A 15,664-nucleotide genomic window follows, 5' to 3' on the forward strand; every position below is an offset into this window, starting at 1 on the left:
ATTTCAAACCACAAAAACCTTCCAAGGACCCATATGTCATAAAGTACGCAAAACAGCCATACCCATCACCACGAGCGGATTCAGCAACAGTCATGTTCATGTTTCCATACCGACATATCTAACATCAACTAGCAATTTCAGAAGACGAAAAAGAAAAAAAGGAGGAAGCAAAGGGTAAAGGACCTGGCTAGAAGCTTTAACTCCTGCTAAGACTGGACAAGAAACGAGCCTGCAGATCCTCATCACATCACAAATCTACTAGAACTGGACCACCAGTCAGCATATAAACTGCAAAAGGAAGACATAACTAAAGAAAGCAATTGACCCTTATAAACAATCACAGGAGACATACAAATAGCAAATAGACAAGAGACAGCCACTTGTTCTTTTCATATCAGCACAAGACCCAAATATAGATTGTGATTGTCTAAATCAGGCACCCTGGAGTAATAGCAGGAAACTGTATGCCTTCAACATATGTCGCACAAAAGAAGACGATCGCAAGTTATAACTTTCAAATCTTCACCTAAAATCCTCAGAAAAACAAAGAATGCAGATAGAACAATTCCCCAAGATATTAAGGAAATCCCGACCAGATGGTGCAAACAAGATACCTAGCCCTTAAATAGATCACCATTAGGACGCGAGAGTAGTTTGAGTATTTTAGGCTCCTGAAAAAGTGTTAAGCAAATTCATTGTTACAACCTCATACAGTTACAAACGACGAATGATAAAGAATGGACATTGTGGAACCGATGTGAAATAGAAAACCCCCTTCAGACAAAAAAGAGAGCCTAATCTTCCTCCCGAAGACATCAACTTTCCTCTATAACATCGTGAAACTTTTAACAATGGATATTAGATTAGTAACAATGAACTAAGAAAATTGGAAGGATTGCACAAGCTACACTCCACGTAAAGATTTACATTTTGGGTCCCAAAACCCTCCCACGAAAAAGAAAATCAATAGACTAATATCTTGTTGACAAGAAGCAGGTAACCATCTGGAGAAAACAACAATCAATTCAAATGATTCTCAATGTTAAAACCTTGATCCAAGCATCAATAAATAACTGTTTGTTACAGATATTCATAGATCGAATCAACAAACCTTCCAATGACCAAGATCGTAACTTGAAGTTATGCCAAAGCAACTATACCCAAAACCGCAATCCGTAATCAGAATTTGGTGGTTATAGATCATTATAAAGGTATCAAACAAAAAAATAAACCTTCTCCTCACCAAGATGGTTTTTGAAGTTATGTCAAAGCAACTATATCGACTAACACAAACAAATCCAGAGACGTTACCTGCTTAACTGTGAAGTAACACAAAACCAGCTTATTAGAAACACCAAACATTAAGAAAAAGAAAGATAGAACAATTACCTGACGTTTGGCAAGACGTCCCTCATGCCCTTAATTTTTTTTGGTCGAAGAACAAGAGGGAAGAACTTCTTGTTCTTGTAAAATCACGATCAGCATTTGAGCAATGGATAATCCCACCACCTTCCTGCATCAAGAGACAATTGCGAACCTAATTAGATCAAATCGATACCCTAAGAATACATAAACCCATTTGGTTGAGGTCCTAACTCAAAATCCCTATAGACTCGTTTCCCGTTTCCCGCCTTGGTAGCATCCCCGACATTAGAGAACCGAAGAAATTCAAGAATGAGAAAAAGTAAAATATTTTCACCTTGTTTGCTACATGAAGCTTCTTGCCTCTGTTCTTTCTTTCTTCTTTCATTTTCTTCCTGGACTTCTCATAACTGAATTATAGTGGAAAAACTACCCTTAATTGTTATTGGGGTTTTCCAAGTTTTCTCTATAAATTCCTTAACTAAAACACAAAATGAGACTTCTCTGTATAAGGTATAGATAGTTTCCAAATTTCCATATTATAGTAGCTTTGTCTTCCAATAACATGATCAGAATCAGGTTTAGAACGAATTAACAACGACAAATAAGAAAATCCCTAAAACTGTTACTCAAAGAATAGTGAAACCCCTATGGAAATTCCAAATTAAGGTCATAATGGAGGTTGTAACGAAAACCTTCAGTAACGAAGAAGGAAAAGAAACGCACCGAGAGATTTTGTCCATTAGAGGGAGGGAAGTTGCCCATCAACCTTTTCCGTTGAATCTGGTAAATGGGGATGATTTTTTGATCAAGTGTCATACAGGGTGTGACAACTGAACATAAGTGGACTGTGGACCTATAAGCACGCACAGGGTTTAATATGATTTAAACTGTCAATCTAGATTAAGGAACCGAGATTATCGAAAATTTGGGGATTATTTATCAACCAACACAAGAACTACCCACATCACCAATCCCACAACCAAATAATGAAGAAATCAGAGAAGATGTCATTGGTGCTTTCAGGGATAAACCGGAAATATGTTGTCCTACCGCCAATTGGTTATTCGCCTGTGTTTGAAGCAGGATTTCCGAGGGACCCTAGAGGCTGTAAAATTACAGAAGATACTGAAAACTGTCAATATAGAAGTGCATCATCTTGTAAGTGAGACCGGTTCATATGCTTTCACGGTTATGAAGCTCTGAATAAACCAATGTAGATCCTGCAAAATGTAGGAGCTATTTAACAAACAGGCTGACCCTCAAGGTAGAAGTGGAGTCAGTGGAGACAGAATGTTACCTTATTTGAAGCTAAAAATACCCTTAGCCAGAGTCCTATCCATGTAAACACTGAACATAATATGATAAGTATCTCCATTTAATCATGTTCCCTCCTTATCCAGGCTTAAGACCGGCAACTACAAGTACGTAACTTGACTTCTGCTTAGTTTTCGGTTAAAGACATGTCTTGGTGATGAACAATCACATCGAGGCACTAGCCACGCACTTAATCCTAACCTGACATACACAACAGAACTTATGAGCCCACGTATCATTCTACCAAGACACCTGAATTTTAAGGAATGAGAAACTTGTAACACGGGAAACAACTATATATCAAGAACGGAGGACTTGACGATATAAACGAGAGAACCCAACCCAAACTCAGGCAAGGAATAATCAATGGACAACTGAAACCAACCCAGACTCAGGATATAAACAAGAGAAACCAACCCAAACTCAGCCTGTTTGAAAGAGTATTCAATGGACAACTCGGGATATATTCATTCAAAGTTAAAAAAAAAAAAAGAGTAAGATAAGAACAAGTAGAAGTTTCAAAAAAAAAATCTACTTTGGGGGCTCCATTATTGCAGGAAACTGAGTAATGTTAAATGGAAGTATATTATTTAAGTCTACAAGTTGCCGAATCAGAGACATTGGGTGTATGATGTCTGAGTTCTTTTTGTCACAAAGCAGATATTTGAACTCATAACGCCAGCATCCACCTCAGGGTGAACTATCGCCACTTAGGAAAGTCACCTTGAATCTTCCACCCAAGGGCATCAAAGAACATTCAATGTTGAACCATTGTTCAAGAGATCAACGGGATACCACATAAAGAAGTGACCTTTTTAGATGGAAACTATAACGAGGTAGCCAAGGTACATATTATCTGTACAACCAAATCAAGATCCCAGCAAACCAAGAAACTTCACCCTTTAGGTCAAGGATAAAGTAGAGAAGATGAAGTCAGATTGATGAAATAGTAGATAATCTTATACACGTTGAAACAAATCTATGGTGAGATGATGAAAATATAGTTCCTGTTATAGTCCCACTTCACTCACGAGAGTGTCTGAAGCCTAGGCTATAGGATGTACGCTCAAGCTTAGTAAGTGGCGAGGCCTTTGGGGGGGGGGGGGGGGGGGGGGGGGGTCGTGGAGCCTTCGCCAGGAAGCCTCAAGCATGACACTTCACTACAGAGGCAGGAAGGATCTATAATGAAAATGTTAACTTTTATAGAACGACATATAAAAACTGAAAAAACGATTGGAGAAATAAAATTTGAAACATTACCAAAACTATCCCAGAAGCAACTTGTTTTCAGTTTAATGCAGAATTCCAGCACCCCCTTCTTCCACAATGACCTCTGCTCACAAAAACTCCAAATAGTCTAAAAAGGATCATGCACAAATACGAGAAAGTATTATTAAACAAGGAATGGAATTTCGATAGGCATTGAAATTGATAAGATCCAGTCATTTCGGCCGAAATATTTTGAAATTTCATTACTTGTTCTTAACAGGATACCATTAATATGAAAAATGAAGCAGAGTCAGGAGATTTACCGCAATGAAGAAAACAACAGATGCAAAAATAACATATAAAAAGTGACAAATTAGAAACATTTTAATGTGAGAATATTTGCTTGAAAGATGATTGGAAATTAGAAGTTGGAGGATGGTACTCGCAAATACAAATTAACCACCTTAGGTTTCCACATTTCGACATTTAATTTTAGTGTCTTGGTGGAATCTTCTATATTAACCAGCAATCAGCCCCTGTTCCTCGCATGCAACAGTAACGGATCTAAGGCAAGGGCCAAGTAGCCTGACGGAAAATCAAGGAACAGGAACAGTAAGATGAGAACATGTAGAATCCAAAACGCAAACTCCAACAATTGAACTAGAACATAATCATCTGAATTGCAAATACATGCTCGCAGCAATAACAATCTGAAAACGCCGATGTTTAAAAAATCCCTTTCCTGCCTCAAGGCCCTCGAGGAGGTTTGCTCCAAAAAAGTGACCTTGAGGCGTGTGCCTCGACGCGCACAAGGCGTACACTAATTCTCGATGTAACCCATAGTAAACGCAATAAAACATCAAGAAAGAGAAATGTCAACATCAATAGTTCAACTTCAAACAATGAGCAGAAAAGCAGAGAGATGAAACTCCAATATACTGATCATACCGGGTGAATGCTCACTGCACGAAGGACTACTACTCCCAGGACCCGTAATAAGATGAGAATAGCTACTGTCATCTTAAACTCAGCAAGTGTGCATATACAGGAAACCATTGAGAAACGATACTACTTAATCAAAAGCAGAATATACCTTCAAAATGATTGGACCAATAAAATAAAACAGGCAAACAACTGAATCATTCCCTCCTTTTCCAGGATTGGGACCAACAACCACAAGTTCATTGCTTGGTATCTGCAGAGTTAAAATTGGTTGTCAGAGAGGTAATATCAAATGGCTTAGTTATACCAAGCTCGTACTGAAGAACCAGCATGGCATATAATCCCAACTCCTAACTTGACAAACACAACATAATCCGTACACCAAAACTGAAACAGATAATTAAATTTCAAATCTCGCCAAATAAATATCCGGAGTTCTTGTCAATTGCGACTTGAAATAACCAATGACAGAAAAACTAATTGATATCGGATACAAACAAAGAAAAGACGCATATGTCCCTGAAGGTAATAGCTAACTCCAGGAGTAACAAACTCGAAAATAAAGCATGTTATCATACAAACAAGAACTAGTCCCATGAAGTATTCCATGGCAAAAGTAAAAGAATATGTCTGACACTAGGAGCATTTAAGAGAGACAGCACATCACTAAGATAAGGTGAGGACGAATTCCTAAAGCAAACTCTCATCAAGCAAATTGTCTCACAGCCTCAATAACAAATCCACTAGCACCTCCAAGAGGTAAAAAAGGAAACCACCAAGGAAACAAGGGTAAAGGACACAAGTTATTATTAATGAGCCAGCCACAACTGGAGCAGAAACCAGCCTGCAAATACTCAATAGTCATTAAACCGCAAATCCACTAAAACTGACAACCGATCAGCACATTTCTTCAAAAAGAGGACAGAAAACTCAAGAACAACAGAGCCTTTTCCTGCTAGAAAAAACAAGCCTGCATATGCAACAATAGTAGTTAAAATGCACCCACGAACTGTGTATGGAGAAGAGATACATCCAACTATCCTCTTCCCCTCAAGAAGTGATACAAATAGAAATTTGTGGTTGTCCAATTATGCACCCTTAAAATAGTAATAGGAAGGTGTATGTTCAATGCTGAATATACAGGTGCCACACACAAGAAGATAATAGCAATTAAGAACTGAAACCCGTCGTTGTAGGGAAGCCGATTCTCCAACTTAAATACTAAATCCTCTAAAACAACCAATGCAACCATAATAGTATTTCAAACTTTCAAAGGAATGAGTAGGAAAGCCCAAAAAGATTTTAAGCAAACCCAGAGATCTGCAGAGCATGTGAACTCAAAAGGTTTTCACTATCCCACTTCAGGTAATGAACTAAGTACGGAGAGCAACAACCGCCATATGACTCTTAAAGAAATGAGTAGGATCCAGCCCGAATGTTGGATATGGAATGCAGACGTCCAACTAACATATTCTGGAAATAATTTGATGCAACTATAAACAAAATGTTTGTATCCCCTATAGTAAATGTAACTTCTACGAGTTGGTCTAGAATACCCCCTTGAAGAAGAAACCAGTGCATAACTAACACCTTCATAAACCACATAAGGGACAAGACTCTACAGAACAATAGAAGATAGGAAAACCCCCTCGTTTCACAAAACAAGGTAATGCCTCCCTGAAGAGAGTCCAATCCTCACATCCCTGCAAAATCAAATGAATTTTGCACACTATCATATTCCTTTAACATGGATAAAACTTAAAGAAGCGAGCTAAGAAATAGAACACCCCCTTCCAAGATGAACTAATCGGGAATTGAAAAGGATTAAATTTAGAGGCAAATTCAATATGGCAGCTCGTCAAAGAGGTCTCCTTTAGAAAATCACTCGTCCTAAAAGCCAAAAAAAATAACACAAATGCAGGATTGCACATGTTAGGGAGTAAAAAGATGTAGCAAGATCTTGAAATATCGCACACTAGAAACCAGAAAAGTAATTTAAGTACTATTTTCCCGAGGCCCATGAGAAACACATGTCCAGCTGATCTACGGATATTGCGTATTCCTGAGTATTACATAGATTAAACATCACCGATAAAAATAGGTAAACCCTCATAGAGAAAGATATACAAACGACAAGAAAGAGTCCTATGCAATCTATGGAAAATAGGAAAACCCCCGTGAGAGCAAATCAAATCACGTCTGCTTGGAGTAAAGCCAATTCATAGATCCCTGGGAACAAAAAACAAATTAAGTTTGCATGCTTCTGTTATTATTCCTCCAACACGGATAAAAGCTAAAGCAAGTTAAGACAGACCCCTTCAGATACATCACAATAAACACCTCAGAGTTGACCAGCTAAAAAGACCTAACCACAAATATAAACATCGCATGAACGCATATCAAAATCCAGTGCCTTCACCTTGGAATGCGGGAGGAATAGGAATAGATATTCCATCAGAAGTTACCAAGTTTTAATGTAAAAGATCCCCTGAAGAAGTAAGAAATGAGAGGAAAGTGTTAAACTAGACAACCCCCTTTAGAGGAATGAACAAAGCCCAATCTTCCTCATAATAACGAAATTGACTTCCCTTTAGAACATTGTTATAATTATCGTATTGTATATTTCAGTATTTAACAATGAACTAACATACATATAATGCATTACAAGAGCTAGACTCCCTGCACGTAAAGATTTCTGTTTTTAATGCCAATAAGTTTGGCGCCAACTAGAGAAACAACAAATACTTCCAAGACATTCTCAAATTTGAAATCCAGGTTGAAATATACAGATGACCAAGATGTCCAGAAGTTACACGAGAGCAGCCATACGCCCATACCCATTAACACGAACTGATGCCTAAAGCATCTGTAAAGAAAAAACCAATCGAGCATAGATTCCAGATAAACAGACTGAAAAACTAGATGTCCTGAAGTTACGCGAGAGCAGCCATACGCCCATACCCGTTAACACGAACCAATGCCTAAGCGTCTGTAAAGAAAAAACCAATCGAGAATAGGTTCCGGATAAACGAACTGAAAAACTAAATATGTTTAATTTCTGTACCGACATGTCTGATACATCGACACAGCCGATCTTACTGTTCACTCGAAAGCTTTCTTGGAAATCACACAGCTGGAGATCAATTAGAAGAATATAAATCTCCGCTCCCCCCTGAAAATCCAATCAATAAACTATGACCGGTTTAAACAACCAGCACAGCAAGTATTGAAGGCGACCCTGATGTGATTGGTTTGAATAACTATCGACACTGCAAAAGCAATCACTTGATCAAAAATGAAAATCAAACTCATATTATACTACGCCTAATCGGAGAAACGATTAAGGAATCAAATATAGATGTTCAAAACGCAAACCAAAAACAAAAAAACGAAGTAACTACAAAACCCTAGATTAGTCTAAAAGAAAAAAATGGCACTGTCATATTACAAGAAGCATGGAAGAGATATCCTCCACTAGAAGATAATTTCCAGTGAAACAACCAATTAAACAAGAAAAACAGATTTTAGAGAGGAAGTTCAAGTGTTACTATTTTTCACCAGGAGATGATTCGATTTTTAGTAGCCAACACCCCATAAGGCTGTCCCAATGATAAGTGAAGGAATTCTAATGGGTCAAAAATTGATCGGTTTAAACAACCAGCACAGCAAGTATTGAAGGCAATCCTGATGTGATTGGTTTGAATAATTATCGACTCTGGAGTAAGTGTCCAACCCCTACAAAGCAACCAACCAAAGATGAAGTACAGCACATGTACACCAAATACAACCAAACAACTACAAGAAAGAAAATTTTTATAGGTATTCTCCAAATGAAATCTAGACAGAAAACTGATTTGTGCACATTGAACTTGAGATGGGATCCCCATTTAAAAAGATAAATTGCCTCCTCTATACACCAACGTTGTCCTAGAATACCAACACCAAAGAAAAGGTCCACGCGACAGGTTAGCAACGAAATTGTTAGAGAACAAAAGAAATTTAAATGGTACTATTCTCCCGAAGAAGGCCACAAGCGAAAGAAAGAAACTAATTTTTGAAAATCGCAGATTTCTGAAAACTATTTGGATACATAATAAGGTATTGAGACTAAACTAGATCGCGTCTTCTAAGAGTTGGTCCAAGGTGCAAACCTCTGCAAAAAAATCAGTTGATTTGCTTCCCTTAATTATAGTTTTTTCTAGCAAGGATGAAAATCAAATAATCAAATGAGTACTTTAACCCATCGCCTCTCTAACTTTAACATGACCCGAATAAGACTAGCCGCCCCGTCGCAAAGATGCCTGAGAAAAAGAACAAAAAGAAAAGTTCATCAATTCGAGAAGATATGTAGAACAAGAGAGTTCTTAAGAGGCAAATTGACTTGGACCTCAGACAGGAAAATATATTCTTATAAAACAAATTAACGTCTCCTCATAACACCAGGCAAAACATGGAGTTCGTCACATGTTAAGGAATGAAAAGATAAAGCAAGATCCTTAAAATATAGCATGCTAAAACAGAAAAGAAAATTTAATAGTGTATTTTTTTCCCCAGGGACATCAGAAAAACATGGAAAGTCGGTCTTTGGGTATGGGATACTCTTGTGATGTATTAACATTTGATGTTGTGTATCTAGAGAGTACACCCTCACATAGAGTTATACACGTTCAATGACAAAGAAGAACATTGTTTGATCGATGAAAAATAGGAAACCACCTTGGGAGCGAACCAAATAACATATCCTAGGAGTTAGTCCAATTTCTAGATTCCTAGGAAAGTCATACGTATTCCGCATGATCTAATTACTCATCCTTTAACATAAATAAGAATAACAGAAGCAAGTTAAAAGGTATAACGCCCACCTTCCAGATAAACTCCTTAATACTTATAGATTACAGGTAAATTCGAGTGGATCTCCTAGCATTAAATTTCTTCAAAGAGAATCTCTCAACTTACAGACTCGTCCTCGAAACCAACAAATAACAGAATGGAGGACTGCACATGCTGGGAATGAAAGTATATACCAAGATCCTTTAAATATGGCACACTAGAAACCAGTTATATTTCCTTAGGGAGGAAAGGAACGCATACAACTGACGTATGGATATTGCATATTCCTTGAAGTATCAAATAAAGTTAAATGCGATCGGTATGAATACGTAAGCCTTCATTGAGAAGGATAAATCAACGATAAGGAAGAGTTTTGTGATATATATGCAAAATAGGAAAACCTCATTGAGACTAAACTGAATCACATCTTGTTGGAGTCAAGCCAATTTGAGGATGCCTGGAATAAAACAAATGAATTTTGCATGTGTCAACTATTACTCCTCATTTCCTCTAACAAGGATAAAAGTTAAAGAAGCAAGTTAAGAAAGACCCCTTCGGCTGAATCTCGTCGGTGTCAGTCCAATCTATAGTGCATTGCATAAGCTAGACTCCCTTCAGGTAAAGATTTCCGCTTTTGGTTTCAAAAGCTTCCCATGAAAACAATCTACAGACTTAGACCTAATTGACACGAAGTGTGCTACCAACAAAAGAAAACAACAATCACTTCAATCACAATGTAGAGTTGCGAGGCATTATAAAGATATCAAACCAACACAATAAACCTTAGAATGACCAGAATGTCACAAAGTTACGCAAAAAGAGCCATACATATCTGACATCAACATAGTGATCTTACTGTTTTCCACGAAAGCGTCGTCGGAAACCACACAGCCGTGCCTCATTTTTTTTTTTAAGATTTGAATTAATATGAAAAAGAAGGTGTTTACAAAAACTTGGGAATTGGCTAGGAAGTTTACATGTTACTACGAAGTTTATATGTTACTTCATTACTGACAGTATAAAGTAACCACTGAAAACAGAGAAAACTAACTGATCCAGAGAAGAAGCACAGATGAAGCCAGATAAATAGCACGAGATAAACATAGCAGCGTAACTACAAGTGATGTTACACAGCACACAAAAATATTAACCACCATGAAGCCTTCCCATGCAACGGCAAAGAAGTACATCTAAAGCAAGGACCATTCGACAAATAGCGTAGGTCTCAGATAAGATGAAAAAGAATTTCTGAGCAAATAAGTTGTATTACAGTACTAGGTCAAACGGGCCCTTATCAACCCGAAGGAATCTCAATCACCAGAAACAAAAAACCCTCTAGCACCTTCAAAAGACAAACAAAGATAAAATAAAAGAGGAAGCAAGTTAAAACTAAAATCTCCAACTAAAATCCTCTGGAAAACAAAGAATGCAGCAAGAACAATCACTTCAGTTGGTTAAGTATGGACAGCACAACTACTGTAATGCAAACCCTAAAAATGAAGTGAGAATTACCAAACTGCTACACAAACAATTCAAAATAAGGACATCCCCCAGAAAGACCAAGTGATTTTTCAGTGAAATCCATAGTCCTAGAAAATGGAAAATCAAGACGAGTGCTGGATAGCAAACTTCCACTGAAATTTCCTCAAATACTTGAAGCCAATCGCAAATGAAATGCCGTAAAGATATTGTCTTACAAAAATAAGAAACTTCTACGTGTTGGGTGTAGTAAACCTGCTTCAAGAAGAAACCATGAAACTATGTCAACCTAATTCCACCGTACAGAAAGCAAATCTAGAAAGATCCTCTTTGCGGCAATACAAGAAATTCAATTAACTTATAGGATAAAAAACCAAAGAAAGCAAAAGTTCCACACCAATTTAAGGAAGAAATTGGAACACTACTTTTTAACAGGAGAGCACTTCCATACTACAACAAGCGCAAAATCTAAAAAGGTCAAGGAATTTTAAATTTAAACACGGCGGAAAAATCGGACGAATTGTAAACTAACCTTTCGGCGGAGCAAGAAGTAGAAAACCCCTTGAGATTAAACAGGCTCAGCTTAAATCCAAGTCCTAGTATACCAAATGCCAGCGATCATCAGATTTTCGACCAGCAAAATCACGCAAATAGCATCGTTATATCCAACTAGATCTTGTAGTCGTCGGAACAAACATAACCTAAACACAAAAACATACTTCCATGCAAGGAATGAAATTTCGGTTTCGGTGGAAATTTCGGTCGGTCTAAAAGTGGAAACGTTTCGTAGAAACATTTCGCTCAGCGTGGAAATCTTACAAATCTACAGAAATGACAGAAATATGATGCAATTATGTATAACAAGATTATTAAACCATAATGAAGCACAAAAATGATGTTTAACATTATCCATTAGTCTGAGGGAGTATTAACAATTACACAGTTACTTCCGGGGGTAAATTGAATAACTTTTTGGCTATAACACCCAAAAGATAACATTCTTACTGATAATTGTTAATAGTTAACAAACTATGTTAGTTAAGAAGGTATCGTCAATTACTCAATTACACAGCTATATCAAGGGTGTTACTAAGATAAAATCACTTTAGGCAGTTAAGCATTCAAATAGATTTAAAAAACATTAAAAACATAATATAAAAATTAAGAGGGATCTAAGAGAAATGAAGATAAAAAAGACGAAAGAAGGGATATGTTTCTAGTATTAGTTTCTCCGGGTTTTTAGCTAATTTCTACGATGTCGGTCAAAAATTCAATCATGTTGGTGGAAATTTCAATATTTCCAACCATTTCTGTGGAAATTTCGATCATGTCGGTGGAAACTATGCAAGAAATAGTTGTAAGTGTTACTTCGTGCACCTAATCTGATTTTAGGAAACGTTTCGCGAAATTTCGGTTAAATTTCGGGAAGTTTCATTCCTTGCTTCCATGGAACAAGGACCGAAAACTCCCTCGAAAAGAAGTACCACACCAGTTCTTCAAGGGTTAAATCTCAATTACCATGGGAAAATGAGGAAGGGAGGTTCAGAGGAATACCAAAAGTGAAACTACAAAAGGGTTAGGTTTTTAGGGGTCAATCAAAACGTAACTGTTTCCTGAATTGTTGCGAGCAGGTACGGGGTGCTAAAACCTCCAACCGAGTCCCTGAAATAAGGAGATAGGATATAAAACCTCCTTAACAATTCGATCGCTTCTCCGAGTAGATCCTATCATCTGTACATAAGTAATACAACTAAGAGATCAAGATTAATTTATCCCCTCGAAATGTGGAAATGTAACCAGACTAAGCGGAAGAAAAGAGAAACTGAAGAGACAATATTAACACAGCCAATCAAAAAAAAAACAAAGTAGATTTTAGAGTGGGAGTTCAAGTGTCACCCTTTTCTACATCAAAAGATCATCCAAATTTTAGAAACTAACACTCCGTAACGTTATCCCTGTATGAAACTTGAAGGACTACCTATTTGGTCAACATTCGAACGTGATAAAAACCTATACAAGAAACAAATACCACTCTACATAATCAGCTTGAAATAGAAAACCCCTACAGAATCTACACGTATTTGATCCCTACAAGACAATCGACCATGATGAAGCAAGTCCAAGACACATAAAAAAAGACACCTAACAACTACAGCACAGAAAAATTCTGAAGTATACAGAAATGAAACTGGGGCAGGAAAACCTGAACGAAGCTTGAGACAAACCAAATTCCCTCCGTGAAGTAAACCTCAGTTGTTCTAAAATAGCCGCAATTAATTAAATGGTCCTGAAAACATGTTAGCGAATGGACATTAGAGCAAACTCCTCAATTTATGCAAGCTAGAAACTAAAAAACATAAGAAACTTAAGTGATATTGTTCCTGAAATATTGGATAGGAAATTAGGTAATGACACCCTTAGAGAAGACTTCCATATAACAATATAAATCAGGACAACCCCCTAAATTGATTTTTGCATGCGTTAATTATAACTTCTCCACCGAGGAAACAATCAAAGAAACTAGCAGTTCAGAAGCCTCTTCACACAGTTAACTTGACGAAGATGACCACAATTGTCTTAGCAAACCAATAAATTATGGAAGAATAGGACTGACCATCCCACACGAAGATCCCTGAGAAGGAGGAAGAACATGAATTATGTCTTTCAATTGAAGAAGACCTCATGAAGAAAAAATAAGAAACTGAAAGAGGTAAGTTCAATCAGAAAACCCCCTTCACAAGAAACAAAAGACCCAGTCCTCAAATAGAACACCACTTGAAACAAGAATACTTAGGTACTATAGTAGATTCACTGTTTTATTTCTAATTGGGAGGCTATCATGAAGTAACATCTTCAGCTGTGATACAACCAATTCTTTTGTACATCCTTTCTTCCCTTAATATTAATTCAAACTTTTCAAGAAAATACTTAGGTACTATAGTAGATTCACTGTTTTATTTTCTTAAGTTCAGTAGTACCTTTTTTTTTGAAAAGTTTGAATTAATATATGAAAAAAGGTGGTAATTGTACAATGAAGAGAGCAGACTAGTCGCTAAAGATTACATCATCAACTCATCCCATTTAGAGGTAAAGTCATAGAACGACTTCCCTTTTGAATTCCCACTCCAATGAAACCATAGAGCTAAAACCACCTCGAGGCTATTGAAATCACTAGTCCCCTTGAATTTTTCTCATTTCTATCTTGCAAGATTAACCATATTATGGCAAAGAGGATGAGATCCCAGACCTCTTTCCTGGAGCTGCTTCTGTATAGTCTGCCCCATTGCTCAAAAATTTGATAAATATTTCTTGGCTGACACCATGAAGCTGTTACGGAGTTTAGAAAGAAATTCCACATCTTGCTTGCACCCTCATCTTGTTTTACAGAGTTAACTAGCACCATATAAAAACACCAATAAGGAAGAAGACTATAGAACAATAGAAGATAGGAGAACCCTCTACAATCACAAAACAAGGTAATGCCTCCCTCGAGAGAGTCCTATTCTCACATCCTTGGGATATCAAATGAATTTTGCGCACTTCCAAGATAACATCTCCACTAGACACTCACTCATCCTCAAAATAAGAAAATAACAAAATGCATGATTATACATGTTAGGGAGTGAAATGATGTAGCAAAATTCCTACAATATGGCACACTAGATACCAGAAATGTAATTTATTAGTGTTGTTTTCCTCAGGGGAAGGAGACACACATGTACAGCTGATCCACAGATATTGCATATTCCCGAAAGTATTAAATAGATTAAACGTTACAGAGATAAAGCGGCAAACCCTCCTTCAGAAGGATAAAAACGACAGGGAAGAGTTCTATCCAATCTACGGGTAACAGGAAAAGCCCTTGAGAGCAAACCAAATCACGTCTCCTTCGAGTAAACCAATTCAAAAATCCCAGGGGAAAAACAAATGAATTTTGCATGACTAAATTATTATTCCTCTAACAAGGATAAAAGTTAATAAGAGACACTCCTTCAAATACATCAGCAACAAAAGCTCACAATTGACAAGCTAAAGAGACCCGACCACAATTATAAATACCGTAGGAAGGCATATCAAAAACCAACGCCTTCCCCATTGGAATGCAGGATGAATAGGAATAAATATTCCATCAGAAAAACAACTTAGCAAGAAACCGGGAACAAAAGCTATCAATTTTTCATTTACAAAGATCCCCCTACGAACTGACAGGAAGGCACTAAACTAGACAACCCCCGTTAGACGAATGAACAAAGCCCACTATTCGGCGTAACAAAGACACTGACTTTCCTGTAGAAGATTGTGAAACAAGTTATATTGCATATTTCAGTATTAACAATAAACTAGGAAAACCTATAATGCATTGCATATGCTAGACTCCCTGCACGTAAACATTTGCGTTTTTAGTTCCAAGAACTGTGCTACCAATTAGAGAAACAACAATCACTTCAAAGACATTCTCAAATTTTACCTCCTGGTTGAAATATCCTGAAGTTACGCAGAAGCAGCCATACCTGTTACACCACGA

General features: G+C 37.2%; 1 long non-coding RNA gene across 2 annotated transcripts; it reads right to left on the minus strand.

Annotated features, from left to right (window-relative positions):
• Positions 1-1,282: 1,282 nt before the first annotated feature.
• On the minus strand, positions 1,283-9,776 carry LOC147557009 (uncharacterized). Of its 2 annotated transcripts, XR_015233763.1 has the most exons (8): positions 4,837-9,776; positions 4,352-4,473; positions 3,940-4,036; positions 2,663-2,880; positions 2,416-2,585; positions 2,089-2,218; positions 1,700-1,772; positions 1,283-1,513 (listed from the first exon to the last, which is right to left on the minus strand). It is a non-coding gene; the product is annotated as an uncharacterized LOC147557009 (long non-coding RNA). The 2 variants fall into 2 exon arrangements; XR_015233762.1 differs by having other exon boundaries at positions 1,700-2,218; positions 4,982-9,776.
• Between the last annotated feature and the right edge of the window lie 5,888 nt (positions 9,777-15,664).

This window comes from Eschscholzia californica, unplaced genomic scaffold (genome assembly GCF_041429995.1).
Source record: "Eschscholzia californica isolate CP2 unplaced genomic scaffold, dmEscCali1.0.p SCAF_2, whole genome shotgun sequence".
Lineage (NCBI taxonomy): Eukaryota > Viridiplantae > Streptophyta > Magnoliopsida > Ranunculales > Papaveraceae > Eschscholzia > Eschscholzia californica.